Raw genomic sequence first — 17,783 nt, 5'->3', positions numbered from 1 at the left:
ACTGGAAATTTACGAGTACGTTAAGGGAAAAAGTCGATTCGAGCTGTAGCGATAGAACTTTTGTGTTTAAAATCGGTGGTTCACGGTTATCAATACTTACCTTCAGATGTTATTTTCATGAAAATTAACTACAAGCATACATTAATAGAAAAAAAAACGCACGTGTAAAAAAATGTATACGCCGTATTCAATTCACAAAGGAGCATATCGTAAAATCCTTAAAATTTTTGGAAAAAATACATGGTTGAGGAAATTTCATGTTACATTTTCATGCTGGATAACGGCCAAAAACTTGTAAGAAACACTTCTAAGTGTGTTAAAACTTGATTTTCCTCCGAAAATATTACGGTTATGAAAGCATTGTTTTTGTCGATTTTTTCAATTAATCGGTAAGTAATAGATAATAAGTAACATTACGTAACATAACATACGTTTAAAAAATATTCAGCCTCTTAATTATAAAATACGCCAATGTTTCAAACTAAAAAGTTGTGTCCCTAATTACGTGATCACCAGGCTGTCTGATGAATATCTATGAACAATTCCATAACACGGTACGGTACGGTGTCTTTTCGAGTGATTAGTAATAACTATGTATTTAGAAAATATTAAGCTATCTCTGTAATACGGATATACTAAAACCATAAGAGCTGAACTCGTCCTGCAATAGTTTCAAATTTGTCACGTTCGTCGAACAAGAATTACATATACTCTACTAGCGACTTCTTGTGAACATCATTTGTTTGTAATCTAATACAACTTTTAGCTTTGTGCGAACATTGCTATCCACTATCGAATAAATCATCAACCGCACTGAGCCAAATTGTCAAATTTAATTTAAATTATTTAAAATAATTATGAACAAATCTGAAGAGATCACCTTCGTTTCCTTTGTTTGTTGAACTATGGCTTCCTATTTTTTTAACTGAATATGAAGCCAAAGTTGTTGTCAGTCATGAATAAATGGAGTTCGACTCATATTAATATCAACCGAAACTAGTTGGAGTTATTCCATGTTATAAACCTTACAGCAATGGAAACGATTTTTTTGGAACGAATCAGATATATGAATTAGTGCAACTTTTATCTATCTGAATCAAATTATTATTTTCAATAGACTATGTCAACAAGTCAGACGGCTCTGAACAGTTAGACTTAAAAAAAATGGGCCAAAACTTTGTGGAATAAGAATAAGGACTGAAATATTGATCAATTTATATATTCACAGACCTTGTATGAGATAAGAGTTCTATAATTTCTTCAAAAATTATACGTTCTTCATAACATCAATGCCACTTTACTGTATTGCCCTTTCAATTTATAATAAAAGCTTGACTACCTTCTTAACTTGAAGCGCAGAGATGCTGCAGTAAAACCCTCATTACACTAACTACTACTATATTATCCAAACGCGTCAAAGCTAAAAGAGTTAATGAAAGTGTGATGAGGTAATATTACGCTTATGCTAATTTTCTTTATTTTAATTAATTGTCTGAAAACCTTGTGAAAACAAAGAATGTTCTACACTATGCACAAGTAAAAACGAATGAATGCAGATGAAAATCGCTATGTGTGAGCGAACAGTATACTGATAATGGCACGAAGTAAATAGCACTTATATGCAAAAACGTAAAAATAAATTATTTGCAACGCGTTGAGATTCGAAAACTTGCAAATGCAAAATTCGCACTTAATAAAAAGCAGTGAGAAAGCAAATTTTCTTTACGAACTACTTTTATAATTCATCGTTTACAGTTTATTTTTTTTTCATTTTCATTTTTGCAATTTTATTTCGCACAAATATTGCAATAAAACAGAAGTATGCTACACATAACGGCATGTGAATGCAAATAAAACACTTTGAAATTATGCGCTCACAGCAGTCGCTTGTAACGGTGTTTGTGTGTGTGTGTGTGAGCGCGTTGGAGCGCAAAAATATGTGTGACTGTGTGCGTGAGAGGTATGAAAGTATCATAGTGGGGAAAATAACTGAATTTGAATTTCGAAAATGTTGAATTCTCGCATAACGCCAGCGAATGCGAGCAGACAGCAGTGGAGGTGGAGGCAAAGGGTGAAGGAGGGACAGCAAACGAAGACACTGGCAAAGGCGACAGCCGTCAAAGCGATGGCAGTAAAAGAAATAATACTTGAATAGAAAATTATATATACGCACACATACTTATAAATGCTGCAGTAAAATCAGCTTCATAAAAGGCGATCGGGTGTTGGGAGGCGAGCGGTGTTGAGCGACGCCGAAGAAGTGGAATAAGAATGCGAAAGGAAAATGCTTTGAGATGGAATTTTAATGGATTTCCACTTGGTATTCGAGTGCGAGCGCGCATTACAAGTACAACGGCACACACATACACACATACGCACCACAACTGCACAGAGAATGCGCCACATATTTCTAAATAACTGTATGTAGACACACCACACACACACCTCGCTCAATGCCTTTTCATTGCCAAGTTTAATTTTTTCGCATTCTTTTTGCTGCTTTTATTATGATTTTTCTTTTTTTTTTCCGCACATTTCGCTTGACGCAAAGTTCCAGTTGTGGCGCAGGAAATGAGCGAAATGACTAAGTGACTGACTAACTGACGCCCTGCTGAAACTACAATGTTCGTGGTATGTATGAGTTGTTGCCGTTGTTGTTTTGCTCGCATTTCGTTTTGCAAATGCTGCCACTACCGTTGCCGTTGCATACTTTTGTGCGCGCGCAATGAAAAGGCAAAATAACTTGCATACTTTGAAAGTTATAGGCAAAATATGTAAATAACTGAAGGATGGGTTCAAGGCGCTCTACACAAGCACACAAACACAGTCAAATACATATATAAAATAATATATTTATATATAGCTCAGTTTTTGTGCGTGTGCATGCAGTCTCAAGTGTATGTAAATGTGTGCGCTCATAAGAAAGTTGAATATTTCCATATAAAGGACCAATAAATATTTTTGCATGGACAAGGGAATTTTTCTTTTATGCATATTTACACGCACCTACATCTTCTTAGGCAATGTATTTGCTTTCTTCTCGGTGCTTGGGCGCATATTTTCACGCAAGAAATTCATATTTAGTTAGAGTGTAGAACGAAATGACTGCACAACATAATAATTGACATGCATTTTTTTAATGTTTTTTTTTGTTTTTGCTAAATTCCAATAGCAAGTAAAATTCTTCAAAAACTCACTTTAAGAAGTCGCAGAACCAAATTTGATTTTTCATAAACTTAAAAAGTAAAAAAAAAATCATAAACAAATGAAGGACATTCATTTATTGTAGTTGAGCAAAAGTACATTTTTACTCAGTTGAGAGCACGTTAAACACTATACTGATAATTCTCAAATAAATTCTAAATATACAGTAAACAATTATTTTAACTAATTGTGTGTCGATTACGTGACATATAATGCAGAGCAAACGTTTATAATTCGAATTGATAAAGCTTTCCCAGAAAAACAGGGGAATATCGACTCGAATTTTCTCGAATTTAATTTTGTCCCTTTAACATATGTAAGTCCCCCTCCTTTTCATCCTCATAAGCTCAGTTTTATGGAATTGAAATTTTCAAAATTTATTCTTCGATAAATTTTCAAGGATTATGATCCAAAATTTGTGAATAACTATTGATATATACAAACGTATTATGCTGAAGGATAATGGTTCCAATAAGAATAAGAAAGAAGTAAGTTGTGGAACAGATGCCGTTATGTCTTCATAATCCAAAAGGCATTCGAGGCACCGAAACAATAAAATGTTTACAACTCAAGATAAACAATGCCATCACTCCCTTCATGGTTATTCTTTTCGGTATCCTGACGCTCCTCTGGGTTAGAGAACTCGCAAAACTACTAGAGAGAATATTGTTTCTAAAACATCATCCAAGAGCTGGTATATGAGAAATTATTACAGATAGGGAAATATATTACCATAAGTAGGAAGAGTTTATTCCTAAATAAAAAAAAGTCATGAGAAAGCAACTCCAAAGAGGAAGAAAAGGAAAAATCAACTATTAAATAAAAACAAGTAAGGTAGGGCTAAGTTCGGTTGTGACCGAACATTTTATACTCTCGCAATTTATTTATTTAATATTATATAATAGACAATTTGACCCACATATTCGTCATATATATGGTAAAAAGTAAAAAAACATTGAAAGTTAGAAACCTTAATATTAGGTTAGAGGCACCGAGGTCTTCATGTTCGATATATGGGGCCTTGAAAACCAATAGTCCGATTTCGGCGATTTTTAGAAAGGGGCTGCCACACTATAAATGCAGTATTTGTGCAAAGTTCTGTTCCGATATCTTCACTAATGCTTACTTTATATATTGTAAAGTAAACGATTCAGATAAACTTCAAAGTTCTGGTATATAGGAATTAGGCGAGGTTGTGAACCGATTTGGCTTATTTTCACAACATATCGTTGAGATGCAAGGAAAATATTACGAACCAAATTTCATTGATATTGGTCGAGTAGTTTCGGAGATATGATTTTTGACCCATAAGTGGGAGGAGCCACACCCACTTAAAATTTCTGTATCTTCTTTATAATGACATTTAAGGTATCTAGTATTTTCCCTTACTGAATTAAATCATTTTTAGTCGTTTTTAACATAACCTTTGTATGGGTGGTAATAATCCGATTTTCTCCATTTTTGGACTATATAAGGAAATGCCAGAAAAAACAGCTCCTGAAAATTTCGTTGATATAGCTTTTTCGTTGATATAGCTTTACGAAACATGTACAAAAAACTTAGTAGGGGGTGGGACCATGCCCACTTTCCCAAAATAATTACATCCAAATATGCCCCTTCCTAGAACAATCCTTTGTACCAAATTTTATTTCCATAGCTTTATTTATGGCTTAGTTATGGCACTTTATGTGTTTTCGGTTTTCGCCATTTTATGGGCGTGGCAGTGGTCCGATTTTGCTCATCCAAAAGCAACCTTCCTATGGTGCCAAGCAACAAGTGTTCCAAGTTTCATCAAGATATCTTAAATTTTACTCAAGTTACAGCTTGCACAGACGGACGGACGGACGGACAGACAGACAGACATTCGAATTTAAACTCCTCTATTCACCCTGATCACTTTGGTATATTTAACCCTATATCTAACTCATTTAGTTTTGGGTGTTACAAACAACCGTTATGTGAACAAAACTATAATACTCTCTTTAGCAACTTTGTTGCGAGAGTATAATGACCATGAAATTAAAAAAAACATACTATAGCTATATGCTGCTGCTTGACTGTGATAGTGTAGTAATTACTCACGGATGAAATTTTAAAAATTTGTAATTTTTACGTTTTTTACTTACAACCAACTTTTAAATACCGTTAAAATTCAGAAAAATCCTTTTAGCGTCAAATTTTTTAAACTATAAAACACCAGGGAAGATTTTTTTCTTAAAAAAAGTTGTTGTAATTAGCAGTAAGATAAACATAATTTTTCATATAGTAAGTTACCCACAAACTGAAAAGCTGAAATAATTATCAGCAACACATTCCTTGGCTTCTGCAATTCATTGCCGATACTTGCACATGCGTAAAATTTTATTTACTACCACAACTTGCTGCCTTCCTTAAACCGCTACATACTTACTACTTAACAAAACATTTTATTAACTTTCCCATTATTGTTGTAGTTTGGACATTCGCAGCGGAAAAAACCGAAACAATTCTTTTATTCGCATATTTTCTTGCATTACAGCTGTTGACTGGCAGCGTGTCATTGCAGCGACGTTGATGGCAGGCGTGGTCGCTTGGTCCGTACAAAGAGTAGTTGTTATTGTAGTACTACATCTTGCGTTGTCATTGAAGGCCACCAGCTGTCCAGCGTCTTCAACTCTTTGTTGTTATTTACTTGCTATTTACATTTGTTGTGAAAATTACTTTCAGAAGTAATTTGCACAGAAAGTTTGTTTGTATGCAAGCGAAGGGAAAGATAGTTTTAAGATTTTCTTCAAGTATATGCTGCTTATAAAGGATGTTCTACTTAACACTAGAAAAATTAAAATTCTTGAATACAAAATAAAATTCTAACATTGTAATCGACTTGAATGCATATATCTACCCAGAGTTGGATACAGTGCGTATACGTAACATTCAGCAGAAGAATTGAAATCAGATTGATTTATACAGTTTTTAAAGTCATACTTCTTATAAAGGGTGATTTTTTAAGAGCTTGATAACTTTTTTTTAAAAAAAAAAACGCATAAAATTTGCAAAATCTCATCGGTTCTTTATTTGAAACGTTAGATTGGTTCATGACATTTACTTTTTGAAGATAATTTCATTTAAATGTTGACCGCGGCTGCGTCTTAGGTGGTCCATTCGGAAAGTCCAATTTTGGGCAACTTTTTCGAGCATTTCGGCCGGAATAGCCCGAATTTCTTCGGAAATGTTGTCTTCCAAAGCTGGAATAGTTGCTGGCTTATTTCTGTAGACTTTAGACTTGACGTAGCCCCACAAAAAATAGTCTAAAGGCGTTAAATCGCATGATCTTGGTGGCCAACTTACGGGTCCATTTCTTGAGATGAATTGTTCTCCGAAGTTTTCCCTCAAAATGGCCATAGAATCGCGAGCTGTGTGGCATGTAGCGCCATCTTGTTGAAACCACATGTCAACCAAGTTCAGTTCTTCCATTTTTGGCAACAAAAAGTTTGTTAGCATCGAACGATAGCGATCGCCATTCACCGTAACGTTGCGTCCAACAGCATCTTTGAAAAAATACGGTCCAATGATTCCACCAGCGTACAAACCACACCAAACAGTGCATTTTTCGGGATGCATGGGCAGTTCTTGAACGGCTTCTGGTTGCTCTTCACCCCAAATGCGGCAATTTTGCTTATTTACGTAGCCATTCAACCAGAAATGAGCCTCATCGCTGAACAAAATTTGTCGATAAAAAAGCGGATTTCACATTTCGAACCGAACACTGATTTTGGTAATAAAATTCAATGATTTGCAAGCGTTGCTCGTTAGTAAGTCTATTCATGATGAAATGTCAAAGCATACTGAGCATCTTTCTCTTTGACACCATGTCTGAAATCCCACGTGATCTGTCAAATACTAATGCATGAAAATCCTAACCTCAAAAAAATCACCCGTTACGACTTCGGAAAAGGTTGCGATAATTGTTTAACACTTCAGTGGAGAGGGAAAGCGTTGAACAATTAACGCGAGAGAGAGAGAGAGAGAGAGTTAATGAGAGTAAAGCAGAGAACTTAAAGCACTTGCCATGATTATGCTATTTGAGCAATTCTTATTTTTGTAGAACAATGTTTCAATTTTTGGTTGGTGACATATTCACATGTGTACGCATATGTATTTTTTTTTTTCAATATTTCTTTATTTATTGAATCTGCTTTTACTTTAAGCCTAACAATAAGTTATAAAATCTTAAAACTATTTAAAAAACTAGACAAGCTCAAACAAGTGATTGAGCTGTATTGGTGAAACGTTGCTCTTTAGTACGCAGGCATATCCCTTCTTTTTAGGCGTGTTTGATCGCAGGAATGTACTAAGGCATTAGCCAATGGGTTTGGGTGATCACGGAGTTTAGATATATATTTCAATCTGCTGTCCTCTACTGCTTTCTTCACCATAGGGATACCAAGAACTTTATAGATATTTTCATTGCGAATGTACCATGGTGAGCACGTGATTGATCTAAGCATTTTCGATTGGAACCTTTGTATTATATCAATATTAGTTGCACAGGTCGTACCCCACAGTTGAATGCCATACATCCAAATCGGCTTTATGACCGCATTGTATAAAAGCACTTTGTTGTCTAGGCTAAGTTTAGAGTTTTTATTTAAAAGCCAATTTAAATTTGCAGCTCTTATCTACATGCACGTTATTTTACTAGATATATGTTTTCTCCATGTAAGCCTTCTATCTAAGTGAATACCAAGATAGGTAACTTAATTCACTTGAGGCACTAGAATATTGTTAATTTTTACTGCCGGGCACATTTTTGGTCTTAGCGAAAATGTAACGTGCTTACACTTTTGTTCATTCACATTTATACGCCAGTTGGCTAGCCATTCTTCGACAGATCTTAAGTGCTCCGATAATATTCTTGATGCTATAATGTGGCATTTGTTACGGCTCACTAAAGCTGTGTCATCCGCGAAAGTTGATGTCAAAACATTATTAGCTGTTGGAAGATCAGCAGTATATATGATGTACAGAGTTGGGCCTAAAACACTGCCTTGTGGTACACCAGCCCTTATTTGTCGTTCATCAGATATAAAATCTCCCACTTTAACCGTAAATTGTCTATTTTTTAAATAAGACTCCAATATTTTATACAATTCTAAAGGTAGAATGTTTTTAATCTTATATAAAAGCCCTTCATGCCACACCTTATCAAATGCCTGAGCTACGTCTAGAAATATAGCTGAACAGTACTCTCTGTGCTCGAATGCTTTTCTTATTTCGTTAGTTATTCTATTTACTTGTTCTATTGTATTATGTTTTGCACGAAACCCGAATTGGTGCGTTGGTATTACATTATTTTCGTGGAGGAAAGCAGACATCTTTGATAGCACCACATTTTCAAATATTTTCGAAAGGCAGGGTAGAAGACTGATTGGTCTGTATGAAGACGGCTGTGTCAAGTCTTTCCCAGGTTTATCTATCAGGATAATCTGCGATTTTTTCCACGAAATTGGATAGTATCCGAAACTTAGAATTGCATTGAAGAGCAAAGAGAGCACCTCTACAGCAATATTTGGTAACTCAATTAGCAATTTTGGGGTGATATTATCATGTCCTGGCGACTTTTTTGGATTAAGTTCTTTTATGATGCCAATAATTTCAGAAGGTGAAGACTTAAAGGACTCGGGCGACTCATTTGCTGTGTTAGGTAAGATTGACAATTTAAAGTTATTCTTTGGGCAATTTGGTTGAAATACCTTTTCTAGGTGATTTACAAAACAAGTAGCCTTTTCCTCGTCCCTTCGAGCCCAATTTCCCCCCAAGTCTCGTATAGGCATGTTGGAGTCGACTGGTGGCTTCATGGACTTTTGGGCTTTCCAAAGTGAATTTTGCTTGCTTGAGTTTGGACACAGCTTCTTTATATATATTTCATTGTTGTGTTCTTCCTCGCGTTTAAGCGTTTTTTTTAATTTGCGTACAGCAGATTTCAATTGAAGGTGAGTGGATGGGGAGCGATTTATCTGCCATTCTCGTCTAGCACGCCTTTTTTCATTTACAAGCTGTTCTATTTCTCTATTACTGATTTTCCTGAGACCAAGTGGCTTATAGCTTTTCTTTGGTGTTGCTAAGACCGCTGCGTTAATAATTATATCATTGAGTTCCCTTATAGTTTCGTCAATATCTCCTTCTTTATTTATTTTGAATTCAATATTAATGTGGCTACTCACGTATTTTTTGTATTTTAGCCAGTTCGTTTTGTGAGATGTTAGGCCCACTTTCTTTTCAATAAATATGGGTTGTTCACATAACTTTATTAGTATAGGAGAGTGATCAGAAGATAGGTCAGTACATGTATCTACTGTTATGTGCGATAGGCCAATATGTCGGCTTACCCGGGGATATTATATCAAGGTTATTGCGCCTATTTATAATAGTATGATACAGCTGTCGTCCTTTCGAATTAATAAGTCGTGAGCCCCAATACATATGTTTTGCATTGTAATCTCCACCTGCTAGAAATCTATGACCTAGCGTTTCAAAAAAGTCTTTACATTCACTCTCTGTAATTTTAAAACGAGGTGGACAGTATATAGCCGTCAGGTTTAAGTCTCCGCAACGATTTTTTATAGATATTGTTGTAGCTTGTAACTGCGCTGTAGCATGAGATTCTAATGCGTGGTGGCTTAATCGTTTTCTAACTAACACTGCTGTTCCACCATGTGCCTTTCCATCTGGGTGATTTGTAACATAGAGTCTATACTCCAGTATAAAGAAATTATTTTTATTCGTAAGATGGGTTTCTGACAACAGCATTACATCTACATTATTTTCATTCAGAAATCTAATAAGCTCCAATTTATGTTGGTTAACACCATTAGCATTCCATATACAAATGTTAAGTACGCTCATTTTTTACTTAAAAAAGTTTGCAACATTTGGTTTTGGGCTTTAATTACCTCTTGAATCATATTTAGCATATATATGATTGTAACGGGTGATTTTTTTGAGGTTAGAATTTTCATGCATTAGTATTTGACAGATCACGTGGGATTTCAGACATGGTGTCAAAGAGAAAGATGCTCAGTATGCTTTGACATTTCATCATGAATAGACTTACTAACGAGCAACGCTTGCAAATCATTGAATTTTATTACCAAAATCAGTGTTCGGTTCGAAATGTGTTTCGCGCTTTACGTCCGATTTATGGTCTACATAATCGACCAAGTGAGCAAACAATTAATGCGATTGTGACCAAGTTTCGCACTCAGTTTACTTTATTGGACATTAAACCAACCACACGAATGCGTACAGTGCGTACAGAAGAGAATATTGCGTCTGTTTCTGAGAGTGTGGCTGAAGACCGTGAAATGTCGATTCGTCGCCGTTCGCAGCAATTGGGTTTGTGTTATTCGACCACATGGAAGATTTTACGCAAAGATCTTGGTGTAAAACCGTATAAAATACAGCTCGTGCAAGAACTGAAGCCGAACGATCTGCCACAACGTCGAATTTTCAGTGAATGGGCCCTAGAAAAGTTGGCAGAAAATCCGCTTTTTTATCGACAAATTTTGTTCAGCGATGAGGCTCATTTCTGGTTGAATGGCTACGTAAATAAGCAAAATTGCCGCATTTGGGGTGAAGAGCAACCAGAAGCCGTTCAAGAACTGCCCATGCATCCCGAAAAATGCACTGTTTGGTGTGGTTTGTACGCTGGTGGAATCATTGGACCGTATTTTTTCAAAGATGCTGTTGGACGCAACGTTACGGTGAATGGCGATCGCTATCGTTCGATGCTAACAAACTTTTTGTTGCCAAAAATGGAAGAACTGAACTTGGTTGACATGTGGTTTCAACAAGATGGCGCTACATGCCACACAGCTCGCGATTCTATGGCCATTTTGAGGGAAAACTTCGGAGAACAATTCATCTCAAGAAATGGACCCGTAAGTTGGCCACCAAGATCATGCGATTTAACGCCTTTAGACTATTTTTTGTGGGGCTACGTCAAGTCTAAAGTCTACAGAAATAAGCCAGCAACTATTCCAGCTTTGGAAGACAACATTTCCGAAGAAATTCGGGCTATTCCGGCCGAAATGCTCGAAAAAGTTGCCCAAAATTGGACTTTCCGAATGGACCACCTAAGACGCAGCCGCGGTCAACATTTAAATGAAATTATCTTCAAAAAGTAAATGTCATGAACCAATCTAACGTTTCAAATAAAGAACCGATGAGATTTTGCAAATTTTATGCGTTTTTTTTTTTTAAAAAGTTATCAAGCTCTTAAAAAATCACCCGTTAAATTATTTTTCTTTCGTTTCCGTTTCATTTCTGCGAATTCTCAACTATTTTGTGTGACTTCTGGTTGAAATACTCTGCGTTGGCCGTTGAAAAGTTAAGACTATACTTCACAGGATCATTTCTGTAGTCAGTCTTCATTTATTTTCTTTGCAAATCGAAAGCATTAGCACCCGCGCTGAGGAGGTATATCGTTTTATCTTATAGCGTGAGGTTTATGAACTTCATTTCTAATTTTGTCTTGTGGCATATTAGAAATCATGTCGGTCCTCCTTGTGGGAGATTTCAATGTAAATTTCTCATTGCCAGAAGCTGAACCATTACTGGCATTCCTAAGAGAGAAATTTTCATTAGAAATGATCAATGGAAGAAATGATCCTACGATGCAAGGAGGTATGACTATTGATGCGGTATTCGCGAGAAATATAGATAAAATAGATGTAACACATTTCATATCGTATTTTAGTTATCATAATTCAATTGTAAATATTATAGATATCAATCCGACAGAACCCAGAAATGATAATTGATATGGACTTTGCTTTATAAAATGATCATAATAAATTTATGAAATGTGAATTTAAGAAAGTGTTGGTCACTCCATCATATTTTTATCCTTTCCCTCTCGCTACTTTTCTTTCATACAAAATGATATGCATTTCTTGGAATATCACTAAGAAGTATAACTTCTTCCGCGCGTAGGGACTCCACGCATCTTTTTTTTAATTTCTTTACATATTTTTGTTTGTAAAATTATTTTATAACTTCGCTAATATACAAAAATTAAATTTTCAGTAATATTTTGACAGATTTTGAGTCACTTTAACACTCCAACCTCACTGGATTTCACAAACTCTGACAATCTGTGTCAGCGCCATTATTTTTCCAACCCTCTCAATAAATATTCAAGGAAATCAGCGACCTCTTGAGCCAAGCGCACACACCTTCTCACTCATCTAGCACTTGTGATTATATCAATTCCGCATACCTATTCGCCTGCCAACTTTGCTTAGTTCGTTCGCTTCAAAACCACTTAAACGCTAATGAGTTTGCTCAACAACTTTTTACAATTCTCACGTAAATTTGTATGAATGCGGGTGCGTGTGTAGCCAGCACGAAGGTGTATGATTACCATTTAATTAAAAAAAACTGCAACAAAACGGGAAAAACTGTCTGCACACTCACACACCAACACACACACTGCGGCACGCAGCTCGACTGTCGCCAGCAATTCATATTTCACGCTTTTCGCTATTTTCATCGCTTCTCCTTTGTTTGCACGCTTCGCTGTATAAATTTTATTGTCTACATTGTTTTCTTTTTAATGCCGCCACCTTTCATTGCCCCTTTGTCTGCGCAGCGGTGTGTGCGCGCGCGTATTGAATTAAATGCAAATGAAAAATGTCACCGGCATGACGACAGCAATAAACAATTAAATGCGGGAACTTAATAGCAACCGAACAAGTTAAATGCGATTTTTCATTTGCTTTAATCGCTTTTTCATACGGTATTTTTTCAGCGTCGTCATCGCCTCGCTGCCCGCTCAATTTAAATGACTTTGTTATGGGTGTGTTAATTAAAAAGTGCGTTTTTTTAGCTGAGGTGACAAATACCAATGTAAATTCCATGATTTTTCTCGATTTTTTCCATATTAAATGTTTATTATGCTGGCAAAGTGGGTGTCATAAAAATTCGATATTTCTTCTTGTGGCATATACTTTTTATATACTTCGTCATTTAAGTTGTTAGGAAAAAGTAGACCAATAATAATTTTATAACTTCAACAAGACTATAAAAATGTGAGTATTTAATATATTCATTGAAAGATATAATTATTTATTGTTGCTTTATAGTGTAGTCAATTTTAATGCCTGATTTAAAAATGCGTAATATGAATGAGATTTAAATTTTGGTAAGTGTAGTAGTCAATTCGGTATGATGAAATTTTGCCAAGGTTAGATAAAATGTGGTGAAGTAAGATTAGATTTGGCTTATGTTAAGTATAGTGAAAATGTTTAACATGTGACTTAATACCATAAAAACTAATTTAGAAAAAAAATAAAAATTCTTTGTCTTCATCTTTATTATATCTACGACCTTATTAAGGAAAAATCACTCTAAATGTAGTATTTAGGTCAATCATTCCTTTCACTTGTACACCAATTTGTAGAGAACAATCTCTTAACTATGTCAATCTCATCGTATAACTCATACAGTTCCTAGTCCCATCGTCTGCGGCATTCGCCGTTGCCAATTTCTGAGGACCATAAATCTTGCGCAAACCTTTTCTCTCGAAAACATCAAGAGTCGTCTCATCGGATGTTGACATCGTCCATGCTTCTGCACCATAAAGCAGTACGGGAATAATAAGCGACTTGTAGAATTTGATTTTCGTTCGTCGAGAGTGATACAATAGTAAGATTATCCACAAACCAGATATCTATGATAATCGTTGCCTACATATAAGCGCGAAGATAAAACGTCGGTGATGGGTCAATATGGGTATTAAACTAAAGAGGTTTAATAAAGCTTACTGTTGAAAATATTATTGAAGAGTGCTGCCACATGATTACAATTCGTATGGGTGTAACCGAACATTTCATACTCTCGCAATTTATTTATTTAACTTTATATATATTAATAATACACAATTTGACCCACATATTCGTCATATATATTGTATAAAGCCCATTGAAAGTTGGAAACCCCCAATATTAGGTTAGAAGCACCGAAGTCCTCATGTTCGATATATAGGGCCTTGAAAACCTATGGTCCGATTTCGGCGATTTTTAGAATGGGGCTGCCACACTATAAACGAAGTATTTGTGCAAAGTTCTGCACCGATATCTTCACTAGTGCTTACTTTATATATTGTAAAGTAAGCGATTCAGATCGTCTTCAAAGTTCTGCTATATAGGAAGTAGGCGTGGTTGTAAACAGATTTGGCCTATACTCACAACATAGCATTGGGATGTAAGGAAACTATTACAAATCTAGTTTCATTGAAATCGGTCGAGTAGTTCCTGAGGTATGGTTTTTGACCCATAAGTAGGCGATGCCACACCCATTTTCCATTTTGTAAAAAAATCTGAGTTCAGCTTCTATCTACTATTGCTTATGTGAAATTTAGTGTTTCTGACGTTTTTCCTTAGCGAGTTAACCCACTTTTAGTAATTTTCAACTTAACCTTTGTATGGGAGGTGGGCGTGGTTATTATCCGATTTCTTTCATTTTTGGACTGCATTAAGAAGTGGCTAAAAAAAACGACTGCAGAAAGTTTGATTTATATAGCTTTATTGATTTGCGAGATAAATACAAAAAACCTATTTGAGGGCGGGGTCTCGCCCACTTCCCAAAAAAATTACATCCAAATATGCCCCACCCTAATGCGATCCTTTGTACTAAATTTTACTTTCATAACTTTATTTATGGCATAGTTATGACACTTTATGTAGTTTCGGTTTTCGCCATTTTGTGGGCGTGTCAGTGGACCGATCTTCGAAAGCAACCTCCTCAGGGTGCCAAAGAATATGTGTTCTAAGTTTCATTAAGATATCTCAATTTTTACTCAAGTTAACGTTTGCACGGACAGAGGCACAGAGAGACGGTCGGACAGACATCCGGATTTCAACTTCACTCGTCATCGTTGCCTACATTTAAGCGCGAAGATCAAACGGTGGTGATGGGTCAATACGGGTATTGAACTAAAGCGGTTTAATAAAACTTACAGACTTAATAAATAACAAAAAATTAAAATAGATTAATATTTGTGCCAAACTAAAGAGCCCTAATAATTATAAATCTCAAAAGGAGTTGATATTTGCACATAATTTTTTACTCAATTAAATTAAAAATATTAAATTTAGCAAATTGGAGCACGTCAATATAATGAAAAAGTAAACTAATTTAAATATTTATATTTTTCTTGCATTAATTGCAATAGCTCACAGCCAAACCAACACCCACACTTTACTAGCGAGCTAACTAACCAACTAACCTAGATTACCGACATTCTCGCCATTATCTCGTTATTATGAACAAAGCTTCAATTTGCACGCCACCAGACTCAGCGTGCCACTTTGGCCAAATCCAATTTATGTGACCTGCAAAAATGGCAGAAAGCAGTAGTGCACACGCCCACATGCACACAACCTTCCATAAATACGTGCACCAACAAAAGGAAAACCTTTTAATGAAAAAATATTAAAATTTTCATATAAAAAAATATAAATGTAGAAAAAGCATTATTTCTAATTCCCAAATGCTGTGTGGAGGAGAAGTGAGAAACAAAAATATGTAAATTTAAATTCAAATAAATTAACTTTTTGCTTGTTGCCTGCAGGCCACAGACGCTTTTGTTGCTTTTCATGGCTTCACAAGCAGCCAGTATGAGGCGACACTCATGAATCTGTGTACGAGTATGTACATATGAAAAAAGAAAACAGCAACAACAAATAATGCATACACATTAGTTTTAAAAATAACAACAGCAAAAGCAAAGCGTGTAAAAAATACAACAACAAGAGAACGAAAAAAAGAAGCTTGCACTGCTGCACCCCTGCAAAGCATGCAAGTCAAGTTAAGTTGAGTCGAGTTAAGGCTAAGTGAAATCTAGTCAGTCACCGCACGGTGGGATCGTAGCTCACACACACACACACACACACACACACACACACACACAAACACCACAGCAAGCAGCCTTCAGAGCAATACATTTGAGGGGGAGCGCATATGTGAAATATATATGTATGTGTGTGCATGTATGAGTGTGTGTGACCACAACAATGACGAGTAGAAAACGAGAAAACAAAGACGTTGAATTAAAATAAAACGAAGGCAAAGCGAACACCGTAGGGAAGTGCCGCAAACATTGAGAGCAACATGTACTTGATGTGCTCTGCTCTGTGTAAGTATTAATGTGTGGGTGTGCTCGGGAAGTGGCTACAGCAGAGAATACCGCTATTGTATAAGCGCTGAACGGTAATGTTCCACATATGTACGAGTATGTACGTCCACAGGTCGTGCCCTCGCCCATACGCGCAGCTAAGTGTGTAGCTTGTAGACAATTTTCACTGTGGGGTCACTCAAGTAGAAGATGAGAATATGAAACAAGTTCAGTGGGGCACAGAAAGGAAAAGAAAAACAAAATACTAAAACGAGTATATATCGGTGGATGGGTAGATACGTGTAATTCTGTGCATTTAAAATGATTTAAAAAGAAAAGCACAACACCAGCATGCCAGCAACAGGAAAGTGTAGTACGTGTGGTATATGTTTTCTCTCTTACATACTTAAGCTGATTACGCGTGAGAGGTGAATGTAAGCGAGTGAAAAGAAAATTTAATAGATCGCTTGGCATGTTTTGCTTTAACAAATGCTATTTCAAAGCAATTTCCAGCAATCGAAAATCGTTTTTAATTCCTCGCTTCTTTGATTTTTGTGCGTTTTAGCGACTGCTCCTAAATGTAGGCAACGATTTTTGGATTTTAATTGTTTCGCATGCAAACCTTTGTAATTACTGAAGGAAATATTGAATGAAAATAATTGTATGAAGGACTTAATATAATAAAATTCGTTTAGAAATTCTGGAACTCACTATCTATAATATACTACTATTATAAAGAGGAAAGATTTGTATGTATATTTGTAATGAATTAACTCAAAAAAAGTACTGTGCCGATTTCAAAAATTCTTTCACCATTGGAAAGCTACAAAACATAGGCTATATTTATTGCTAGAATCTCAACTTTCTGGAAATAGTTCCCAGGTGAGGGTATCAAAAAGACTCCGTGATAGAGAATTTTAATCTGCAACTGCAAATCTCAACTTTCTGGAAATAGTTCCCAGGCGAGGGTATCAAAAAGACTCCGTGATAGAGAATTTTAATCTGCAACTGCAAATCGTCTTGCAAGTCATTCTCTTCGCATCGCAATCGCGTGCCAGAGAGTCGTGTAACAAGCGCTCGCAGCCGCTTGCTGAAAAAAATTTCAAAACCTGCCAAGTACGCGCTTGAGGGTCGAGTATGGAGCGTGTGCAGCGTCTTGAAGAACAAAATATTAGAAATATATAAGCTCGCACTAGGGAGTCGAACTCTGAGCGTTCCCAACGCCTTCATAATCAGAGAGAAATACAACGGACATCAAAGACTAGAGGTCGTGATCAAGTTTTAGCTCATTACAAATCAAATATATTTTCATGTTCGAATTTTCCTCATTTTACTTTTTTTAAAATGAACCCACGAAAGGAACGGGAAAGTACCTACATATGTATGGGAGAGTGTGTATAAGTGTGTAAAAACTTATAACTTT

General features: G+C 35.9%; 1 protein-coding gene and 1 pseudogene across 1 annotated transcript in view; both read left to right on the top strand.

The window, feature by feature from the left end:
- Positions 1-17,783, top strand: part of LOC105215456 (alpha-2B adrenergic receptor) — a 304,745-nt gene that overhangs the window by 176,307 nt on the left and 110,655 nt on the right. The window lies entirely within an intron of this gene.
- On the top strand, positions 11,575-11,755 carry LOC128920032 (small nucleolar RNA U3; annotated as a pseudogene).

The sequence above is a fragment of the Zeugodacus cucurbitae genome, chromosome 2, assembly GCF_028554725.1.
Source record: "Zeugodacus cucurbitae isolate PBARC_wt_2022May chromosome 2, idZeuCucr1.2, whole genome shotgun sequence".
In the NCBI taxonomy this organism is placed as follows: domain Eukaryota; kingdom Metazoa; phylum Arthropoda; class Insecta; order Diptera; family Tephritidae; genus Zeugodacus; species Zeugodacus cucurbitae.
Note: the sequence above shows the minus strand (reverse complement) of the source record. Positions and strands in the feature narration are given on the sequence as shown.